Source organism: Patella vulgata, chromosome 4 (genome assembly GCF_932274485.2).
Source record: "Patella vulgata chromosome 4, xgPatVulg1.2, whole genome shotgun sequence".
In the NCBI taxonomy this organism is placed as follows: domain Eukaryota; kingdom Metazoa; phylum Mollusca; class Gastropoda; family Patellidae; genus Patella; species Patella vulgata.
The window spans coordinates 21440309-21451801 of NC_065882.2; the positions used below are offsets into that span (position 1 = coordinate 21440309).

At 34.4% G+C, this 11493-nt stretch overlaps 1 protein-coding gene across 1 annotated transcript in view; it reads right to left on the reverse strand.

The window, feature by feature from the left end:
• The window catches only part of LOC126817852 (focal adhesion kinase 1), a 77021-nt gene extending 67202 nt beyond the window's left edge, over nucleotides 1-9819 (reverse strand). The window contains exon 1 of the mRNA XM_056100061.1: nucleotides 9534-9819. The gene's annotated coding sequence lies outside the window, so the exon portion shown is untranslated. The remainder of the gene's footprint in view (nucleotides 1-9533) is intronic.
• Between the last annotated feature and the right edge of the window lie 1674 nt (nucleotides 9820-11493).

Sequence of the window (11493 nt, forward strand, 5' to 3'; positions counted from 1 at the left end):
AAAGGCTATATATATCACATCAATATACATGTAACAAGAGAGTATTTCAGTTGACACAGGCACTCCTACACATAGATCTCGATGACCTAGGAACCCCCATCTTCTAAACACAGCAATAACCTTTTCCGCACCAGAATAAAAATTTCAGATCTTTTTTTTATTTTATCAATGTCTACAGTTCAAACTAACCTAACGGTTAATATATAATTCAAAGACGTTTATTAATCCTTTTCCATTCATTAAACAGCTTCAGGCTTTCAAATATTCTGTTGGGGAGTACAGCCAACCAACACAATTAAAATATCCAAAATATCAGACATTTTCAATGCATCCTGTGCTGTCACACTTATTTTTAAATGTGATGATAGGTTGTGTCTGATGGCCGGCTCACTTATCACAATTTGTCACAATAATTTATTAAAATGCCTCTCAATGATCCCCAATTGATGTCAATTTCAGCATCAATCAACATTTCAAAAATATTTGTTCATCCTTTGTCTTTTAGTAGATTGTTCATTTAATACATTATTCATACAATTATATTAAAGCTGTATCTTTTATCTTTGTAAATTATATACAATTCCAGTTAACAGTTGGTTCCAATTTAAATCTATTTGTCAGGTATAGCTTAAGTTAACATTTGAATTCCTTCTGTCCGAGAATGATAGTAAAGTCTACTACTGAAAATATTGATGACTGATCTTGAATTAACATCATTATCTTCCTAATGATCATCAATAACTTCTTATTATAGTTATCATAATAAAAGATGATGAACGAGTTTCATATCTATTTAAAAATAATAACATCATCTCCATAAGACATGATTAACCTTTATAACAATAAGGTTACCGGTGTATATTTATATATGTCACCATTCGTCACTCACGTTTTAGTTCTTATCTAAGATTTTTACCTTCTGTTGTATATAGTCCTATCCAGAAACATTTAATTGTGACACTGACTCCAATTTTATTTTTGATAACAATATACCAATCAGAAAGCTGCCTGACCTTCTATCTAAACTAGTTTAAATTTGAAATTATCAGTTACACTAGAGTACTATTGAGTGATACTGATAATTAAATTTTAATTCAGACCAGATGTTTTAAATGTGATAATCAATTCTCTAGAGATAACAGCTGAAAACAACATTGATACAAACTTCATTTTAAATATATATCCATATGTTTATCACAAAATATCAAATATTCTCGCATGAAACAATGCCAATTATATGATTACAATCAGAATGATTTTTAAAGGATCAAAACACTGCACACACAATGTGTCAATTCCATTTTCTGGCATTGGTCAATAAGCACAAGTCTTCTTGAAATTCTAAATTCAATACTTCAATTGTTAAAAAGTGAAAATACTTCCAACAAACTGAAATCGTTCATCTCCAGGCCTTGCCCCATAAGTCTTTGTAAAATTCAAATCTTCAGGACTGCAGACTTTTTAAAACATTAATATTCCAAATAAAACAGAAACTAAATAATAAAACGTCATTTCTCGGTCAACTCTGCTTTGTGTCATCCTACAGAACAATAACTGGCTGCTCAGTGCTATGGTAGATATTAAACCATACTTCTAACAGCTAAAATATATTCTTTTGTACCAAACATAATTATAAATGATCACATCACAAAGACTTTAGCTCGATAAAATAATCACAATTCTGTCTTATCCAAAATAAAATCAGAGACTGCCATTCATACAGAACAATGATTTAAGCCCATGTTAGAAATTCAGAAACTCAGCCAGCTCTCTAATTCAGTAATTGTATTAATCAGTGGAGAACGTCTGTGTCTCTGTTCTGCTGTACATGTAACTTTATGAAGGTGTTACACTCATTTCTAACAATGGGTGATTGTCAATCAAGCGTGTCTATTTTTGTCAACTCGTTGCAGTTATATGAACCAAATCCAGTTCATAAAGATGGTCAGCTTCATTCATTGTCTTATACTATATCACCATTAGTAGTGTTTGAAGTGATTATCCATGTATTTAAACCCACTGTAAATTTGGTATACTGACAGACAAAGACAATAAGCAGACATCATTATGAGAAGCAGTATGTCAATGTGTATAATTGTATGATACACATGAGTATGATGTATGAAGCTATCTAAAAGCCATTAAATCCACCTATTGAATATAATACAGTGACAGCTGTTAACATACTTTATTGAACAAAAAATAATAAAAAACCCAGGTTACTACAAATACTATTGTTTATCACAGTACAGTACAGTACAGTATTTCATCTAGACCAAATATAAAAATATAAATGACTATTTTCATGAATAATTTTGATCATATTATATTTTATTACATTTGTCAGTTTCGAAGTTAAAATTAAAATACAATTATCTAATATATTTGAAAATACAAGATTACATTTACAAATGAAAAGATATATGAATATTTATTACCAATATTAAGCACAACATGATGAAACATTTTTTTAGCATGGTTTTAATATCTGACAATTACTCCTTTACATGCATGTCTGTTGAAAATCTATATACAGGGTACATGAACAATCTATCAAGAAAGTTTGTTTATTCACTATACATGTAGGTAACAAAACGATTGAAATTATTAATTTTAAAATAACTTAATAGTATATTCAACTTTTTACAAGAAATTTAATGGTGCTATATTTTACTTTGTATTTGATGGAAGTATTTGAGAGAAATGGGGTTTAACATCCACTTGACACAAACTAGGTCATTTCGGGACCAATGCATGGTTCAATTTTATTTCAACAATTCGCTTGCGCGTAGGGGTCTTTAGCAGTGGGAGGAAACCGGAGGACCCGGAGAAAAGCCACGAGGTTGGACAGGCGACCCTACTCCTTGTCACGTACAACCGGGGATTCGAAACCTCGCCATTTGACTCAATGACAGACCTTATGATATAGCGCGCACCCGCTAACCATTTGGCCATCCAACCCCCTGTTATGTAATACAAGCGCTTGTCTCACTGTATAATTTAATATTTAATATGTTGTTAATAATAAAAATATTGTCATTTTTAAAGCGCGTTAACACTGAAAAAACAGTTTCTCAGGCGCTGTTGGTTGTAATATTCACTGATTATTTACAGATCAGGGTTTTGAAACCAGAATGTTTTGAGTTTGAGATTTAAAATGGCCCACAGACGATAATTGTTTCATTGATGGTAGTCTATTCCATGGAAAAAGTCCAGCATAAGAAAGGCACATTTTCCCAGTTGTAAGTTAATAGTTGGAGATTATAGAAGATGTTTTTTTCTGAGAAAGGAGATTTCCACTGATAGTATAGGGTTCTACAAGACTTTTTATATAAGATGGAGCCTGACCATTTAATGCTTTGCAGACGAAAGAGGAGTAACTTGAACTTAATTCTTTGCTGAATTGGGAGCCAATGTAGGGAATTGCAATACTGGGGAGATGTGTTGATGTTTTCTCGTTTTAGTGAGGAGTCGAGCTGCTGAATTTTGAACATGTTGTAGTTTGTTAATCTGATAGTCTGGTAAGCCGTATAGTAAACCATTGCGGTTATCTAGTTTAGTTGAAATGAATGTGTGAATGAGGAGTCGAGCTGCTGAATTTTGAACATGTTGTAGTTTGTTAATCTGATAGTCTGTAAGCCGTATAGTAAACCATTGCGGTTATCTAGTTTAGTTGAGATGAATGTGTGAATGAGGAGTCGAGCTGCTGAATTTTGAACATGTTGTAGTTTGTTAATCTGATAGTCTGGTAAGCCGTATAGTAAACCATTGCGGTTATCTAGTTTAGTTGAGATGAATGTGTGAATGAGTATTTTTTTATTTTCATATTGGATCTTTCCAATTTGATGTATATGATAGAAAGCAGTGGAGCAAATACTTAGTATATGATCTTTAAACGATAGATTTGAGTCTAATATAGCACCAAAATTTTGACCTTTTGGGGTTCCTGAAATTATTTCTTTATCAAAATTAACTAGCATTTGATCCATTTTTCGGAGCTGTTGCTAGGTCCAATTACTAACAGTTCTGTTTTATTTGGATTTAATTTTAAGAAATGTTCTGTCATCCATGCAAGAATTTCTGTGAGACAAAGTTCTATATTTTGTATCGTGGAATGTTGAGAGTCTGTGTCAAATTCAATATAAAGTTGGGTGTCGTCTGCAAGCAAATGAATATTTAGCCCATAGCCTTCAGCAATCTTAGTGAAAATAGGTTTTGTGAGGATAATAAAATGTACAGGTCCAAGTACAGAACCTTGCGGTACCCCACAAAGCATAGTAATATCGTCGGATGTTGAATCTCTAATCCACGCAAGCCAATTTCACACCACAATGCATCAAGAAGATCCTCGGTATTGAGGGTATTGAATGCAACTTATGATCATTTAAACGATGTAGAACACACTTTAGATTTTCAAGGTCATTGGAATAAATATGATCATTTAACTGATGTAGAACTAGAACACACTTCTCTAGTAGTTTTGAAATGTAAGACAAATTACTGACTGGACGGTAATTCAACAAAATAACATGTTTGGTAGTTTGGGAGGAAAACGACCAGATGAAAGAAATCGGTTAATAATTTCTGATAGAATTGGTACAAATAGATTGATGTGTTTCTTCAACAGATGTGTAGGTACAGTGTAGAGGGTCTAGATATAAGACCTTTTTATGTAATAAATCAACATACATGATTATTCAAGAGGCTTAATTACTTGTAGTTTGACATTTTTGACATAGTCACCACAGACTGATCAAATGTAGTTCGGTGTAGAGAAAAATGGTCCAGTATGGTGACAGCAATATGATGGCAATCGATGGTATCATCTGCCACTGGGGATTCGTGATACTTTACTGCTTCCAGTCAGACAAACTCATTAATGTACCATTCATTACATAAATATGTTAGCTATGTGAACTCCTCAAAATAGAAGAACATGTAGTATGAAAGGTATGCAATTTTCAATTTGGATGACATAACAATTCCTTGCTGAACCTAAGAATGTTAATTTTTATAATTAAAATGGTACTTAATTTGTGCTTACACCATCATGACATACACTATAATACAATGTTTGAGAAATATTGCCTTTTTTCGTGGATCGTATTGCCTGCCCGGTACTGTACAGCGCAGATGGCACTTCTGGTCGGCTCCTGGATTCATTCACTTATTGCTTTCAATGTCTATGTGTTGTGTCTCTGTCTGTGGGTTTGTCTTACTGGTGTCTGTTAGTTTTTAAGACTACATCAGCTCACATTTTAGTCCCAATTTATGAGAAATAAAAGTAATGTCATTGTCAGACAGAAATAAGGCAACTTTACTACACTGTGTTGCACTAATCTGTTTACTTTACAATACATCACATAGACCTACTGTTAACTTATTTTTAACACAGGTGTGATAAATATGGTTAAAAGGTGACATATTGACTAACTGTCATAATGACCTCTCTAAAGTGTCATATAAACGAGTGGCCCAAGGGCCTTAATCCTAATTCACCCTAAAGTGAGAAGAAAATTGTCCAAGTACACAGGGTTTTTACTTTTTATTGCTTTGTGCTTTGCCCTATGAGGTAAATAAATGATCTGAAATGGCAGTATTTCCTATATAACCATATATATATATACATTTTATCAATATTCAGATGGTTGGAAACCAGTTTAATGGTCACCTACAGATGTTCTAGTTACATGTGTCCCTTTTCAAATTTGACAACCCTTTCTTCTAGAAATCATTCCACATAGCAGAAATGCATAGAGGTCCATGTGGTCTATCTGAGAATGATCAGAGAGTGTCAACAGACATCAGGATTTATTTGGTGAATAATATTCCAACCAAACATTTGTGTTACATCTTTATCAGTCTGTAGGATAATGATGTTTTCACATTAATATGAGAAAAAAAAGTTACAATAACATAAACCTCATTTTTGTTGTGATATAATCCCTGTTTTTGGCATCTTTATAGCAACATTGGCAAGCTGTATAAAAGATCACACATTATACATCTCACACCCTTCTACTTGTGTGTATCTAGTTGTCATAGAAACACCATCATTATCAAAAACATGCCTGTTTTCAGGTACTCCATACTACAAAGATCAGAATATATTCAAAATGTTTTCTTCTTATCATGACACCCCCACCACACATTTTCACAATTAAATGTTTTGTAGGATTTAATAACATGAAACAGTGGATATTACTGTTTTGTATTCTATGAAATGAAATGAAATGGGGTTTAACGTCCTACTGTTCTGCTCCTAACATGGGCTAATGAAGACGGGCATACGCCATACAGTGTGCTATGAGGGAAATTTTGCCCGGACAGCGGCACTACGGCCTACTCTTATATCGAATTCCAACTGCCAAGGGGTTTTGTATTCTAAGATTAAAATAAGAAACCAAACAATTTCTACAAGCAACCAGCGGCTGCCAGGCAGGATACACTCACATTTTGCAAGAGATGGATAGAAAACAAAAAGCGATTTTTTGTACAATCAAGGGCCATAATTCAGGAAATTACGATCCGATATGTGTGAATATCGACCGGAACCACGATCTTTGCATAATAAAGATATATTTCAAGTTTCATCAAAATCCGATCCACAACCTTGATATACCATATATTTACACTATTTGCGTACGGATAATCAATTGGATAAAAATTGTGACCTCTACAGGGACCACAAGCTAAAAACGTGATTTTTCGTACAATCAAGGGCCATAATTCAGGAATTTACGATCCAATATGCGCGAATATGAAAGCAAACCAATATCTTTGGGTAATAAATATATATTTATTTCAAGTTTCATCAGAATCGGATCAAAATTGTGGCCTCTAAAGGGTCCACAACCTTGATATACCATATATACATTTGCGTACAAGGGGTGGCCATTTTGTCCATCAGTTTTGGTCCGATTTTCACGAAATTCAAACTCAAGCATCAATCAGATGATAATTGTGACCTCTAGAGTGTCCAACAAGCTAAAAACATGTTTTTTCGTACATTCAGGGGCCATAATCCATGAAGCTATGGTCCGATATATACCAATATCGAAAGGAACCGATCTTTGGGAGACAGACCTATATTTTAAGTTTCGTCACCATCTAATAAAAATTGTGACCTGTAGAGTGTCCACAAACAAATTGTGGGCGGACGGATGAAAATGTGGGCGTATAAAAATGACTTCCATAAATAGGGTAATATCTCAATGAAATACTCATACACAATGCTGTTCCCTTGCCAGGCTTTCAAGTAAAATCTTTGTAAGATTCTGAATTTTCACGAGTAAAGACAAACAACCAAAACAAATTCGGACCTTTAATTTTTAAAGGTTTTCATGACTATACTGTAAATTTCAATTATGACTGGCCAACAATCTATATTTATTTACTTTGTCGTCGCCCCTGTCCGTTCGTCCACAATTTGTTTGTGGACACTCTACAGGTCACAATTTTTATCTGATTTTGACGAAACTTGAAATATAGGTCTCTTCCAAACATCTTGGTTCCTTTCGAAATGTATATCAGACCATAACTTCCTGTACAAAAAATTTGTATTCAGTTTTAGAAACCGTTTGAATATATCACCGTTACACCCCAATGAAGGTTGTGTTCGAATTTCGTAAAAAAAATCTGACCGAAACTGAAGGACAAAATGGTTGGCATGTACACAAATATGTCTAAAAGTATGTAATACCAAGGTTGTGGACCCTCTAGAAGTCACAATTTTCATCCAATCTTGATGAAACTTAAAATATATGTTTATATCCAAAAGATATTCGTGCACATTAGACCGTAACTTGATTATGGCTCTTGATTGTACAAAAGAATTACATTTTATTTTTAGCTTCTTCTCTGTCTATCTCTTGCAAAATGTGGGCATATCTTGCATGGCAACCAGTGGTTGTTTACAGAATGAGACGAAGTAAGTGCCCCCATGAGACGAATTCCCCTTAGGCCCATTCCCAAAAAATTAAAAGCTCAGTATTATACGTTGCTATCTGAAATTTTTTTCGCACCTCTGTATTCTTATACTATCTCATCACTACCATATTCACGGTTATAGTAAATCACCCAGTTAGTAGTACCACTAGTGAGTGGGTCTTGGGGGCGACAGACTGTACAAATGTTCTGTCAACTCGCACAAAACAGCCAGAATTGACAGGCAAGCCTCGAGATTCTGTCCCATTTCCTATCCTTGTTCACAAGAATTTGCTCCCCCCACTGAACTCAAATACCAGGAAATTGACTAAAATTTGCCCTTAAGGTTCACAAAACATTAATAAAGGAAATGAAATGAATGGGGTTTAATGTCCTACTGTTCTGCTTCGAACTAGGCTAATGAAGACGGGCATACGCCATAATGTGCTATGAGGGAAATTTTGCCCGGACAGCGGCACTATGTCCTACTCTTATATTGAATTCCAACTGTCAATGGATCTTTTACGAGCATGCCAATGTTTACACAGGACAGCTGTCCTGGTCAGGCCCACCCTCTGTTCTGCATCGCTGACAAGGGGAAACCATGCCAGAAAATCAGGATGAACTTTCTTGGCCAATGTAGGGATCGAACACCCGAAATCCAGGCTAGTAAGCCAGCGTCTTACCCACAGCGTCTTACCCACCGTGACCCCTCACCCCCCAGAAAAAAAAAAAAAATTATTAACAAAATCAATAACAATCATAATATGACATGAACCTTTTGTCAACTTGAATAAAACTGCTTTCCAGTGAGATAATGATCGGCAAACAACTATTGGCAATACGTCTATGTTCTACCGGGACGCTCAGTGTTATAGCCAGTATTTTGTTGACATTCACAGTTGAGTGGGGTGGGATTGTGGATGGTGCCCGAGATTTGAAACGACCCCCCCCCCTTTCCACAGCTTCTAGATCCGCTAATGGAGGGAATAAGACAATATGTAAGAAAGATTTAAAGTTGAACTAGTTGCTTTAAAACCACATTATTCTATTGACCATTGACACACAGCCTTGTTTGAAAAATGGTACACAAAAATAGTTACATGTATATGTATGTGAAATTCATGCATTATTTCTACATATTAAAATTAATAAATTGGAATGGATCAAAACCTGCCCTTTATATATTTTACTTTTTTCATTAAATTTAACAATGTAACCAAAAGAAAGTAGATCTAGGCCAATAGGACCTACTTCAGTACTTGATTAATTGAATGTTTCTCTAGCACTCTAGTAGTAGTAGGCCTAGTCTCTAGGATTATTATTAATACCTCATAGGCTATTGAGTGATAATAATAAGATTAAATATTAATACTTCTATTTAAGTGATAATGCCACATTATTAACTTTAATTACTTAATGCAATCTTATAAAATTGTCATCTACTGATCTAGACCCACAGAGTCTTGAGACTTTCTCTTCTTTATTTTTTTTGATATAGGCCTTGATGGTGTTTTAAATATTTGATAAGGCAAAAGACATTAACTTTCATCATCCCTTCTTATCAAAAATAGTGTGAATGACTTATTCTGGAATAATCAACTTACCTGGGGTACTTCGCACCTTTTCTACCTTTGAAGTTTCCAAAGAGCACCGACCTGTCAATCAAAATCCCTCCCACACAACTTCTTCTGCAAATGGCGGAAGATTAAAGTAAAAGCCAAACGTATACCTAGGTTCACTAAACTTCGAAAAACAATTATAAAACCATCTTCAATGTCCAAAGATCATTGAAAATAACACTTAGTCCATCCTTATCAAAGAGAACTAACATGGCATGGCATTATAAATATGAATGATAAAAGTGTACGAAAGCAACAGGGCCTTTCAGGCGGTGACGACCCATTTTGTCCCAATAAGGATAAAATAAATACAAAGGTGAATACTGGGTTCGAGCGACATTTGTAGTTGGTGCAAATTAATTATTTAACATAGAGCTGTAACAAAAAATTCTGCTTATCTGATTTCAAGCAAAATATTACACGTTTTTTTGTTTGTTTTTTTTAAATACAATGCATCGGAAGAGAACTACGGACACACGGTTCATGGGAGATAACCCCTTTTAGACACCAGTTATAATTATTCAATCTGTTGAATTTTTTTTTTTTTTTAATAGGGACTATGACTATACTTTTTGCATTACCACGAAAAAAAAAAACCCAAATCATGTTGTCATACTGTTTTACCTTTGTCAATCCGCCCACTTCTTATTCTTAAAACCAACGCCGTAGAGACCAGAAATTATAAACTAGGTATGGCCTATAGTTCAGCTCTGAATAGTCTGAACGTGAGTTCTCGTTACACTCGCCCTGGACGTTCAGGAACCCGCCTATTGATTCCTTGTCGAAAAAATTTCAGTTCCCAGTAAATCTTACTGGGCAACTTTTTACTGCTAAACGGTTTCTAATTCCGTTTATTGGTTGTTTATTTTTTAGCTCGGTTTCGTGGGTTATTGCTTATGTCGGTAAAGCCTTACGAATTCCGTAGTTCTTTTGAAAATATAAATACACAAATTGTAAAATAGACTTCGGCTATAGAATTATAGAATGATAAATTAGTTTATATTGTTAATCGTACAAGTAAGTACGGTATGTTAACATTAAACGAACATTTTGCATGGACCAAGGTTGGAGCTCCTCTGCCTTTTCGGCTCAACTCGAATACAGCATAACAACAGATTGTGTGGTTTGTTGATTTTATTATCTCTACTAATACTATCCCTATAGGTAAAATAGACTATTCTATAAAAAACAAAAGATAATTAAAAACTATTTTATATGGAAATCATACATACTATATATTTATCAAAGTTAATTCGCGCCTATTTAGAGGCGACAGATTCATACTGTGAAGGTACCGCCGTCTTTGAAGCGCTGAAAAGGTGCGAACGACGAAGCTGAAATATACGGAAAATGGTCGGAATTTGTTAATTTCCCACCCATATTTTATTCTGCTGCAACAATTTTCATTTGGCAGTTTATTCTGATATGTTCGGGTTATAAAGTGTGCGACAAATCAGACACCAGCCAGGTTTTCATTACCGGTACTTAAAGTTCATCAGGTTTTAAGACACCAGTTACGAGTCGCAGACATACACATTTTACAATGGTTTTAAAGGAGTTCAACAAACGTTTTTAGGTCAGTGCCAGGGTTTTCGATAATTAAATGAGCATAATTAGGATTAATATTTGACGACTTTCTTCACTCTATATTGGCACCGTGAGTACTGAGACCCTCATAAATGGATCAAAATACATGGTTTCTATCTACAAAATGCATCAACCCTTTCTTCAATTCAAGGGTATGAATACCGTATACGTTGCAATATTTTGCCAGAAGAATAAAACATTTAGGATCATATTCTAGAAAGAAGAAACGCCTCTAGCTGTTAGTTAATCGATTTCAACAGGATAACAAATGTAATTGATTATATATAATATCATTTTCGAAATAACACCATAGTCGCTAATTATTATCGAAAGGTCAAACCTTTACGACCCGTAACAA